The following is a 12,964-nucleotide window of genomic DNA, read 5'->3' as shown; positions in this document are numbered from 1 at the left end:
TCAATCTAGTAACAAGCAATTCCAAGTCTTTCAGAATATTAAAGTTTTGAGATAATTGCATACAAAACAAGACAGTAGGTCCTACAAAATACAAGAAAAAAATCTTAAAAATTAACTAGGATTTTTCTGTGATTCCCTCCCCCACCTCATAAATATAAGGTCTACCCTATGGACATGAAGGCAGAACCATACATATGAACCTTCTGAAGTCATCTCAGGTACGGTATTCTGAGATGTTACTTGTGGCAAATTCTGATTCACAATATATAGTTAAAAAAAAACAGGCTAACTATCAGAAAAGAATTTTATGAGGGGAAAAGAGATTCTTGTCTGGAAGTTCTTGGAACTTCTTGCCTGTTTCTGCCAGGATAACAGTATAAACTGATGCTAATGACTGAGGAAAAAGTCCCAGTCTCTTAATGAACCACTCATGCATCCTCTTTTGCCCAAGAAGAATATGTATGATACAGTGCAGCACATCTATTAACAGTTAATTTCCTTCACCTCTTGTATTTCCAAAGTGTCTTACAGATTTTAGAATCTTATGGATTCTGCTCAGTCTTTCCTACTGCACTACCTTCTCAGTACTTTAGTTTCCTCTGTTTCATAACATAAAATTTCTCAATTAATTTATTTCTTTGTTCATGCTGAGAAGCCTAGAAGGGCAGACCTATCTCTAGTTCCTTTTTCCTTAACTGCATTGGATGGCCTGAGAAGCTTCCTTATGCATCTTTTGTCACCATGCATCTCCATTATACATAGGTACACAGCCTGATGACTGCAAATACTTCAGCTCATCTAACGTTTTATCAAAATATAGTTTCTGATTGATTTGGAACTACTACCTGTGATAAATTGGTCAATGGTAAGCTTAGGTCAAAATTATCCGATTTTACAACCAGCGATGCTCAAAACAATGATCTTGATAAGCATAATAAAAAGCATATGATAGGAAACACAGCATAGGATATTGAAACATATGAGTTAGGATATTATGTAAGGTTTTTTTCATTAAACAGTTTTTTTAAGCATATTGCATGGTAAAGCAATATACGTGTTGTCATGTTAAGATAATAAAAACTCACTTTACCAAATTTGAAGTGAGATGATGTTGATATGAAGCATTCAAGACACAAGGATCTAAATGAGAAAGTTCACCAATATTGCTGAAACTGACAGGGCACCGTGTTCAATGTGCTCTTCCTATGCCAGTGATTTTATCTTATAACATAATAGGTTTGCGTTTATCATGTAACATATTTCAGAGAAGTTTACTGATTAACCAAATAAAACAATTTATCAGTATCTCTTTTCTTAAATGAGCATAAAATGGCTTAGCTTCTGACAAGCGTATTAATCGTTTATATGTTTAGTGCACTATCAGTTCATGTCTATCAACTGTGTCTGTAGCTCGTTTATCGGAATACTTCTTCAGTGTGGAGTTTAGCTACAATAAATTAATGTATTTCCTGTATTCCATAAAGCACTGTTTGAACACCTTGATGACCTAGTTTAGTTATCTAAAACACTTAGAAGTTTAAGTCAAAGCCAGTAAGTGTTTGCTGCCTGCACAATGGCTAGTCATGTCATTCTGAAGTACACGGCTAAAACAGGTAAGAATTGCCCTTTTGAGATACTTGTATATTTCTGGAGGTATTTATGTTTTTCTCTAATTCTGTTGACAATGAAAAGAGCCCAGAGCGTTTAGCTTATTCTTAGTTTTTTAAATAGCCTAGTTACCTAAATTTATATGATGAATACCACATACATTAAATGTTAACTATAGCAACCATTCTGAGTTTTGGAAAACTGTAAAGTGGTTAAAATATATTTTTATACAGTTTTATTTTATGAAACACTTTAAGAATGTCTTGTCTGAACAGGAACTTTTTAAAACATAATTATACATAGAAAAATTATCTTGTATAGAACCACTTTTCGTAACAATATACACAGCAATATTTCTCTACAATAAATTTGCATTATTTAACTTTCTTACTGCAGTACACAAAAGAAAGCATCCTCAACTTTTTTTTCCAGCCAATGGAGGTGATGATGTAAAGCTTCTTGTATTCAGTGGCTAAATGCACTGTCATTTAATACACTCTTGGAACTCCTTGGTGGGAATAATTTTCCTGACACAGATATTGCAGAATGGCTGTGTTTTTACAGCAGGGTCGATCTACAATATTGTTCTGCAGTATTTTTATGGCTTTGTCTGTTGTCTTTATGGGTAAGGTGACAAATGCAGCAACTCTTAAAAAAAAAAAAAAAAATCCGTCTCAAAGGTCAGCTGTTGCACACTTTATCCCCAAGTGGTAAGAGAACAAGCCAAATATCCAGAATATTTTATTCTACCTTCACTGTGGAGTTTCTAAACTAGTGAAATGCTTTCTTTCTATGTATTTCTGGCTGCCAATTTTCTTGATGTCCTTTTTGACATTAAGCAAGTTTCTTAAGACTATCTTCCCCTCTTTTTGCCATAGAGTGATACACAGTTTATAACATGAATAAATCAAGTTAATTGACCATCTATGTGACTCCAAGTCAAGTTAATGGCATAGTTCCAGAACAATGGCAAGAGGATGCCATCTAAATCTAAGATGATCCAAATCTGGATAGGTGTTTACACTTTTAATACATTCAGATGTTACCATGAAAATTAAAGACATCTGTAAACAGGATTCTTTTGATTAATGTGGATATTTTTGGTCTACTTAATCATTGTGAGTTCTCCAAGAAGGAATGAAATAGTTGTTTCTAACAAGTAAAATAAAAAATCATAGTATGACAGAAATGTAACATTTATAGTTATCTTAGTGAGAATTCTTGAGGAACAAACATGTAAAAATCTGTAATAAACTAGATATAAAATTCAGAAAAAAGGGGAAACAAAAAAAATAATCATTATAAAGATTTCTGTTTGTGTTTGGAATTTGATCTTTCATATCCACATATCAACCTCTAAAATATGGAAATACTGTAACTTCCCTTAAAAAACACTTTTCAGGTCAGATTCTAAATTATAATTTTAGTTTCAGTGGGAAATCTCTATTACTTATAAATTTGTAAGAAATTATCATTAATAAGTGAGTCACGCTCCCAACTTAGATGTAGCTTACTGATTTACCATCTTCATTACTGCTTTGATATCTACAGAAATTGGACATGTTTTCCAGCAAAATTAAGATGTTATTATGAGACAATGTATAAAAATCTTTACTTTTTCCTGTATCATAATGCAGAAACACAAGAAAGTGTGTTCTTTTCAATGCCCATATTAACTTACGACTATAGTGGTAAATTAGGATGTGAGAAGCAATTTTCATTTTTCAATTTAATTGAGGACTGACAGGAAAAAAATACTTCAATAATTACAGTATTAAAAATAGAGCTTTGAATTTAGATTCTGAACATGAGATTTTCAATGGTCTCAAACTCACCAGTTCCTATCTAAGCATTGCTAAGTAGTTGTATTTCTGCTCCATTTTATTTATTCCTTTTATTTTATTCTTCTGTAATAAATTTAGTCCATTTGCTACCATTCCTTTACCACTTCTGACAGCCACACAATGCAAGCATATAGTAAGAAGGTTTGATAAATTTATGTCAATGTAGATGGACGCTCATACATCATCTATTTACTTAGCATAGGGGAGGGTCCGCTACACTAAACACCAAGAGTTTTTATTACAGATATTATGGTACTTTTGTTACTGTAACTACTATATCAAACCTCACAAGAAGTATGTTTCATCTTGTATTATCAAATTGATGTGAAAATATTTGAGAAAAAGACATTACAGCCTGCAGGTAAGTAAGCGCGTGAAGGCAACTAAAAAGACCCAAAGAACTTTTTTCAGGGTTCCCAGCATCTGAAATCAAATTATCCCTTTTATTACATTAACCTAAGGCTGACATTAACTTTGTCTTCTGAATGCATGGCATAGGAAAAAAATTATGCCGAGACAGGAGCTCTTACATTTTTGTTTATTTCACAGCACTGTGAGACAAATGTGTCAGGTGGGAAAGAAATGCCACTCCAGCTGGGTAGGCTGTTATGCCCGCATAGAGAAATTCAGAAATCATTACATGTCTCTAGTTTGAACCTAAATTAATAAAAGGATTGGTACACAAACAAAACCAACACTGGAGTGACAGGAACTTGGGTAAGGTTAATATTGAGAGGACAGCGATACACATACACTTCTGTGTGCTAAGCCTACACGTTACAGATATATTTGCTGATGCGCTTCTTAAAAGATTAAACAAACAAGACATTCTGCTGCTGGGAACCCTGGCTGATAACCACTCACTCATCCTTTATGCACAAAAAGTACATATGATCAGAAGCATCAAACTTGTTTTCCTTAATAGAGTTTAGGATAAGGTAATTAGGATACTGAAAGAAAAACTGAGATTTCAAAGGTTCCTTCTAACTTCTATGGTAGTAGTGAACTATTTTCTAGACTCACATACAGTACGTACACAAAACTCAACCATTGATGGATTGTCGAGATCCCAATCATTTTCCTAATTGCTAGTGGGGGGGGGGGGGGGGTTTGCAAGAATTCAATTCATAAGTTTAGTTTGTAGGAAAGGTAAAGTTATGTAGCAACCAAGTTTGTTATGAAAGCTTCCAAACGTGCAACATCACTGCTATGTGTAGCCTATGGACTCCAGAGAAATTTCAGAGTACCAGCTGTCTTGCTTCTGCATTTGTCATACTTCATCTGAGTCTGGACTGCTTTCCCATAGACAGCTCTACAAGATGTCATGAACCATAACAGGGCTTTTGCACAAAATGATTAACTGTCTTGAGGAACACTTAGAAAATTGTACAAAGTGTTCTTTATAGAAAACATTAATGAAAAATGAAATAAATTAATCCATTCCAGTAGAAATACAGTAATCTATTTATGGATCACATACTTTTATTTGACTAGTTGTGAAATGGCTTTAGAAAGTATGTTTGTGGCTATGTACACTGGAACATTCCTTTTCTACAGAATTGTTAATAGTAAAATATACCTTGGCATATATATCTATTGTTATGTCTAAAAATCCACCTCGAGTAAATCATACTAAATAGTAATAGCATAGGAATAGTATTGATTGTATGGTACTGGTAAGAAAAACAGGATATCAAGGATCTTTACTTACAGGCCTGTATCTTTCCCAGGGAGTAGACGCAGAAGATACATCTGATGGCTCATCAGTAACCTCAGTCCACAGAAAGCTACAGGAAAGCAAATGCTGCACTTTAACAGGTTTATATCAGCAGACAGTTTGTACAATTTGAATATGCCCTGCCTTTCCTACTGTTAAGGTTTCCCTACAGCTATGCTCATTTTAAAAAAGTCATGGTCTCTTTCCTGGTACCAAGGGCAAGTAGAACAAGTATGTATAACCTGTAACCATATAAATAAGTTCTATCATTTCATTTTTCTATCCCAAAATAGGAAGGCTCCGTCCATTACAGTGTGCTGAGAGCAGTGTTTGGCTCATGCCCAGACATTGCTCAGGACAAGCGCAGCCTCACAAAATCAAGAATCACTTTCCTTGGAGAGGACCCCTGAGGTTGCCTTGCCCACCCCCCTGCTCAGAGCAGGGCCAATTCAGTTAGTGTGGTCCAAGAACATGCAAGCAAGCATGTTCGCAAGTCAGCAGTTCAAACTGTTGCAGTACAACACTTGTGCCCATCCCCTCACCCTGCTTACTGGATTTTTACTTCCTAGCCCCACAGGAAATGTTATGGCAGGACCTGACACATACCTGTAAAACTTCAGATGTTGATACCAATGTCGTCCATACCATAGAGTGGGAAACCTCAGTTTCCAGAAAAAGCAGCCAGCAGTTTTCAAAAGCGCCAATTTCAGAAGCACTATATATCCACTCTCTCTCTATTCACCCACTCTAATAGGCACTCTGTCTCCTGATAGAAAAGATGTAGAGCTGGACTCTTATCCCTTAGCTGGGGTAGTCAGAACTTAAAGCAGCAGAGGCAGATATGATCTCCAGAACTTTATTAACAATTATTTCTGGTCTGGAATCATTATTTGATAATGGTTTCAATTAAAACTTTAAAATGAGAACTGGGTAATACTATTAAGATGTTTTCTAGACTCTAAGGCACTCCTATTATTTTGTAGCCAACACAGAGCTTAAAATTGCTATCCTCTGATTTATTGCAGAATGACATATAGAGCTGAAATAGCTTAATAATATGTCAGTAACATCAACTCTCTCAATTACATCTCAGATGGGCATGAAGGATAAATAAACCAGTAATCTCACTCCATTTTGCAAAGATAAATAAAATGTCTGGTTTATTAAAGGTATGTCAAAATAGAGATATTATTCTGTGGCCAGAATATAGGCAACAGGCAAACATTTCCTGAATTTTAATCAAGGTCAGATGAGAGATCTGTGGAAATGACACAATAATCTATGCAGAAAATAACAACCATAACACCTAATGGTTATTTGAAGTCCTTTGAGAATCACTTGGTATATGTCAAAAACCAAATCATAGTGTAAGTTACACAACTGCATGGTACTTTGAAGGCTAAAGTGCTTCAAAGGAAAAGAAGTCATTTTACTTGTAGCTAAACTGTGAAATTGCATAAGAGTTATTCTGTTCACACTTTCTCCTGCCATGGGAGGGCTTGCTTAGCACATTTGTGTGCTTCCATATAACATCCTCAACACTAACCACTGAAAATACACTCCTCTGCTAATTTTCATTTACTCTTCCTTCTACAGAAAACAGACATTTACCAGTTCGGCTCTGATTAATCTGTAATTTTGTTAGTGATAACATCAGAAAAGTAAATAGAAACTGTATCTACACCACATGTTGAATAAGAATGTCCTCCATTTTCATACTTGGAGCCAACCCAGATATGTGGCCTCACCATATTCCTCCTGTAACTTCAGAACAATTATTCACTCCTTAGCCAAATTCAGGCTTTATCATTAGAGTCTGTCTTTTGGGGATTAAATATAACGCTTTACATCAAGTTCAAAGGTATCTAACTAAACATTATCAACATATTGTATTTTTTCCGTGACAGATTTATGTAGTAGAGTAAGAAAAATCCATCCATTCTTTTAGACCTCAGCTGACAGCACTAAACTCAGCCTCCTTCAGCCACATAGTCCAATATGAGATGTTAAGAGGGTGAATGACAAACTCACACTATCCAGTGGATCAATAGGATATTAAGATCTGACTTAATTTCTGCTTGTTTCATAGCTTGGGGGCGGGGGGGGGGGAGGGGGGAAGAAAAGAAAAGACTAGGTAATATTTAAAGACATTAACCAATATTTAACCACTTACTATTTTATTCAAGTCTGAGAATATTTAGAATATTCAGTTTCAAAATTATTTATTCTAAAGTTAAATCAATTATTCTTTGGGGAGTTATAATTTTAAGTACCATGTTTATCCCTCTCAAACATTTTCACCAATAAAGCATAAATATGTGAAACTCACAAACATTTATCAATGTTAGCTCTCTTCTATTATTTGTAAAGTCAAAGATTTATTACAAAAGGATGTATTTGCTTCAAGTTAGCATACTCGGCATATTTTAACTAGGCTTGCAATTATTCTTATATGGTGGATGCTATCAGTGGATCTAAAGTATAGTCATACGAGAAAATTGAAATGCATCATGAAAGAGCAGATAGCAAATATCATTAAAACTTTTAGAAGCAATATTGGCATGTCTACAGAACTAAATAACCTGACTGCATTACCAGATTTTATTCTTTTCACCAATAAATTTGATTAAAAACTGCAAAAGCAGTCCCAGGAATCTAGGGTCCACTGGTTTCCTAATCATCTGTTCATTCTACTGATCTACAAAATTATGCCCCCGATATTGAATTTTACCTAGTTTCATGACCATATCATTCACTGTCTTCACCTAATACCTAGCTTTAGGATTAGGATCTTTGCCTGGCATGAACTAGCTATGACAAAATTATGTTTTCTGAAGCTGAGCTACCCTAGAACCCTTTTTCTAATTCCTTGACAAGTGCTCAAAAGTGAAAATGGAAAGGCATTAACATTGTGATGGATGGAAATCTTTTAATTGTTTTAAATGGCATTTAAATGTCTTCCTGGCTACTTCTGAACTGCTCAAACTTCTAAGCTCCAGCTCAAACAGAAGGGCAAACCTCTAAGTTCAAATGCCAACTTCTGTGGATATGCAGGAGCCTGTCCATAGGTACAGTGGTGACTTTGCTGTCCAAACTGTAGCTAGGCATCTCAAGGCTTGGCATCTCTGGACAACGCATAGTCTGAATGGTTGTCTTGAGCCTAAGCATTCTCTTTCCACCTGATACTACTTCATAAGTTCAGATTGGAGGCCCAGATAAGTCCTAGATGATTTTTCTTTGGCCCGATAAATATGTTAAATAGTCAAAGAAGAAGATATAAAAATCTTCAACATGAAACATTTGCTTTCAAAACAGGCAGAAGTAATAGATGGGGACTTTGAGAAAAGGGAATCTGTATACAAATTTCTGCTACTGTTCATAGAACAGGGAAACTTAAAATCAGGTCTATGCAATCTCAGATGGCAGTCATACTCCTGAGTTAGTGCCACAGGGACAGCAACTGAAAACAGTGCACTTGGACAATGATGTTCTTTGTCCCTAATTCCCATCCTTCTCAGGACTTCCAACTGGTTAAGTTAGTGCTTGTGTATTTATTTGTATAGTACATGTTGTACTAATGGTTTAACTACAGCTTAGCCCTGTGTATTCTGCTATCAGAAAGACACCTGAAAGTGAGAGATTGCACCATTCAAGTCATAACTCTTAAGCCATTTTATGACCTAGCTCCTAAACTCTCTGTGCTTAAGTTCCTCATCTGTAAAACAGATAACTATTTGTCTGTCTGGTAAGGGGGGTGTAAGGATAAGTATGTAAAAGATGCAAGGGTACAGTAGTTAAGTACCAGACACAGACAGCTATGGAAGATGAAGAAATTCAAAAGGCAAAGATCTCACACTGCTAAGGAAAACAGATTATGGACAATCAGATTGAAGAAACAATGCAGATTTAGGAAACTGCACTGAAGTATATTTCAAGACAGTAACTTAAGAGAATAACGGTAACACATTCACTTGAGAGTTTTAGTCTCAGTGCTTGCTTACATTTTTAAGCAACACATGTTTAAATTAATATAGTAAGAAAATAAACATTCTGAAAAATAGTGCAGGACCAGAAAGAAGGAAAAGAGAAGACAAAAGCACCTATCCCTTTCATCTATATACAATTCTTTTGTCTAGAAACAGGTCAAAAAGTAGAAGAAAAAAAAATGTAATTTTTAGGACAAGCTAGGAAGTTGTGTATATAAAGCTTTTAGTATGATTACCAATTCAAATTATTTGAAAAACTAATCCTTGGACTCTTTTGAAGTTAATAATTTTAGATTTCTTCTCCATGTAAGCAAAATCCTAGAAAAAATAAAATTCACATTCAGATGAAAGCATCTATCTTTCCAGAATTTCAGGAATCGGTATGTCCCATTTTTTAGCATTCTACCAGCAGGAAGATTTGATATCCAGTTTCCCATTACTGTGGATTGTGTTACAGAATGATTCTATTGCAGTCAGGCTGGGAGGAAAAATATGTTTTTTAATCTCCCCTGCTGATACCTTTCCCAGTTGTATAAAGCATTTTAATATTAATTTTAAAAAAATACATATCACAAAATAGTTGTCTGTAGTCTTAAGAATTTACTTCATGAAGTTAGGACAAGAAAAGACATTAGGTTCTCCATCTTTTTGCTCAATAAAAACTCCAGCAGAGCTCTGTTCCAAATGAAGTGACAATGCTGCTTACTGAGGATGGCTTCTTATTGCCATATTTTGAAATATCCCGTGTCACATCTGAGACATCTCAAAAAAATACCAGCAGCTATTGCCTCATGACCAAGCTGTTACATCTGTCGCTAAGTAAGACAGCCAGCTTTAAATTCACTTTTCTTATTAAATTGAGCTATTATATATATGGCCCATAAAAATATCAATTTTTGTGTGAAAATGAATTAATAAGAAATTTGGAAGTCACTGTTGCTAATAGCACTTCCAGATAACCAAAATGGATTAACCAATGAAGTGGAAAAACACCATGTAGATAAAGTAATACCATACACAGCAGAGCTGACATTGTGCTTAGATCTATGATCCTTAAACAAGGCAATCAAGCAAAAAAATTTAACAGATGCTTAAATCTGTGATGTAACAAATGGATTAACTGATGTCAGCATTTTAAGCACTCTGAATAGCTCTTCAGGGTACTGCCCGAAGAAATGCCAGTGTTAAAGTACATTTATTACCTCACTGGGGAGATATAGATTCACTCAGTTACCCTTTGATTTTTGAGCTCAATAGCTTTACAGAAATACAGACATTATATAAATTATGGATTTAAAATGGTTTCACCTTGATGAGATTAAATAACTCTTGTCAAGATGTGCATTTTAGCTGTTTGACCTAACTGAATTTGGAAACAGGAAATTTTAATATTCAAAAAGAAATTCATCATAAGGAAAACATCAAAAGCTTGATTTTAGTTTGATTTTTTCTGTTGATCATGTTTGACTACTATATTTCTAGTGACTTGAAGAAAACCCAGTAATTAGTTATTTTGATTAACTTTTTTTGCCTCCCGTAAAATATTGGCCCAATTTACTCTCAGTTGTACCACTGAGATAACACCACATTTATTAGAATATTATGTCAAATATTTTTGTTTAATTATTTTGGGGAAAATAAAATAATAATTTTTTTCCTGGCACATGCAGAACACTCTCTATACTTTTGAAGGGATGATTTAATTAGGGCATTTTCTAAGAATGGTTCCACCTAAGGTACTGAAAAATGAAATTGCCAAAATTTTACAATTACAGTTGTTAAAAGGTAAAGGATTAAAGCAAGACATCTTGCTTTTCAGGTCAGAAAATCACTTGAGTGAAGACTGGTACTGATAAATATGTAAGCCTGATTACTTTGAAAAGAATGAGTAAAACTGAAGGAAATTATTTGATCAAAGCCTTAATTGGAAGAACTTTCATATTTCCAAAACATAATTCTTGTCACAGAACAAGACAGGATAGTCAGTAGTCCAACAACTGGACTACTTGCCAGTGGTTCAAAGGATGCAGTTTCAAGGTGACATAAGTCACAGATCTATGCAAAGACATAGAGATCACTTAATTACTGTCATGGGCAAAAAAGACTTGACATGGAAAAAAATAATTTATTGCCAGTTAAAATACATTTGAATAATGAGATGTAAAGATCAGAATTAAAACAACAGCTTACTCCCACCCTCACCTCTTTCCCAGTCTCAACTTCACTCCTAACTCCCCTAGATCTCTACCCCAAGTGACGCAGTGAGGATGGGGAATAGGGTCCATAACATCTCCTCTCTGCTACTCCTTCCTTCTGTCACCTTTTCCCTGCTCCAACATGGGTCCTTTTCAGGCACTGTAGTCCTTCAGGTTAAACCTACTCCAGCATAGGCTCACCATGGACTGAAATACAGATATCTGCTCCACCATGGTCTTTTCATAGGCTGTAGGGAAATCTCTGGTCTGGTACCTGGAGCATCGCCTCCCGCTCCTCTCATCTTGCTGTTTGTACTGTTGAGTCATGTACATTTGGGGCTAGGAGTGGAGTGGGGAATGGTGTGCGTTTCTTTATTCCTCTCTGCTATTTTGGCATTTTTTCCCTTCTAAAATATGTTCTCACAGAGGAACCACCACCATGGCTGCTGGGCTCAGCTGTGCCCTGTGGTGGATCTGTTGGAAAGCAGCTGTGTCCAACATGGGGGCAGCCCCTGGCCCCTTCTCACACAAACCCCCCTGCAGCCTTCTTTGCCACCTACACCCAATACAACAACTGATTTCAATAACAACATATTTAATAAACTTCAGAATTGTAGATTTGAGTGATTTTGGTACGTTTTTTTTATTGACATCCATAATCAAATGTACATCTTCCTATGAAAAAACATTGTAAAAAGTTCTTAGTACTGATTATGTTTATTTGATGACTTAGGTAGCCTAATATTGAAATTTGTTGGTTCCAAGATTTGATTTCAATTTGATATTATTTTATGCACATAGGAATATTAACCAGAAGTAATGATACTATATCATCTGTATTTTGGCATTGTTGTAGATCTATTGAAATATGCTGTTCAAACTTAATAAGTAGATGACAGTTCCCAAGAAGACCCATGGAAATGTACAGCAAGTAGATATACAAAGATCTACTAGAAGTTGAAACTATGAGTAAACTATAATTATTTAACTCTTTGGGTTAGACATTGGAACAATTTATAAAGGAAGAAATCTCCCTTCTAGTAAACTGAAAATCATGTACATGTCACAGTAAGTGATAACAGGGCTACCTAATCATTATTTCAATGCAAATCTATACATTGAATAGATATCTCCTCTTATTCTGTTTCTCCTCTAAAATGACTCAACTAATCTCTAGTTCAGGTATTGTGAAATACATAGGCTAAATAAAGTGAGCATTCAAGCCGATGAACATCACTTTGAGAAAGGAAATCTGGGGTTTCTGCATCCAGGCCATTTACATGCATGGAAATAAACTATCCCTTGCTCAAGGGGTATATGCTTTATTGCCATAGCATTACCAGTGATACAAAGAGTTGTAATTCCTAAATATGAATAGTGTTCAAAAGTACAGGCCAGCAGAACATACACCAGATGTGATAGCACAAGTTTTTGGCAGGGCAAGCCAATGGAGGAACCAGTTTAAGTGCAAGCTGATTTAGTCATATCCAAATTTGATTTTTTTATTAAATCAAGAAATTAAAAAAGGTGTTTATGCCACTTATGGACTTATTCACAGTGATGAAGGCTTTCTGTGCTGAAGTGTGTACTACACCTGATACCAACTGAAAGACT

Source organism: Falco rusticolus, chromosome 6, assembly GCF_015220075.1.
Source record: "Falco rusticolus isolate bFalRus1 chromosome 6, bFalRus1.pri, whole genome shotgun sequence".
Lineage (NCBI taxonomy): Eukaryota > Metazoa > Chordata > Aves > Falconiformes > Falconidae > Falco > Falco rusticolus.
Note: the sequence above shows the minus strand (reverse complement) of the source record.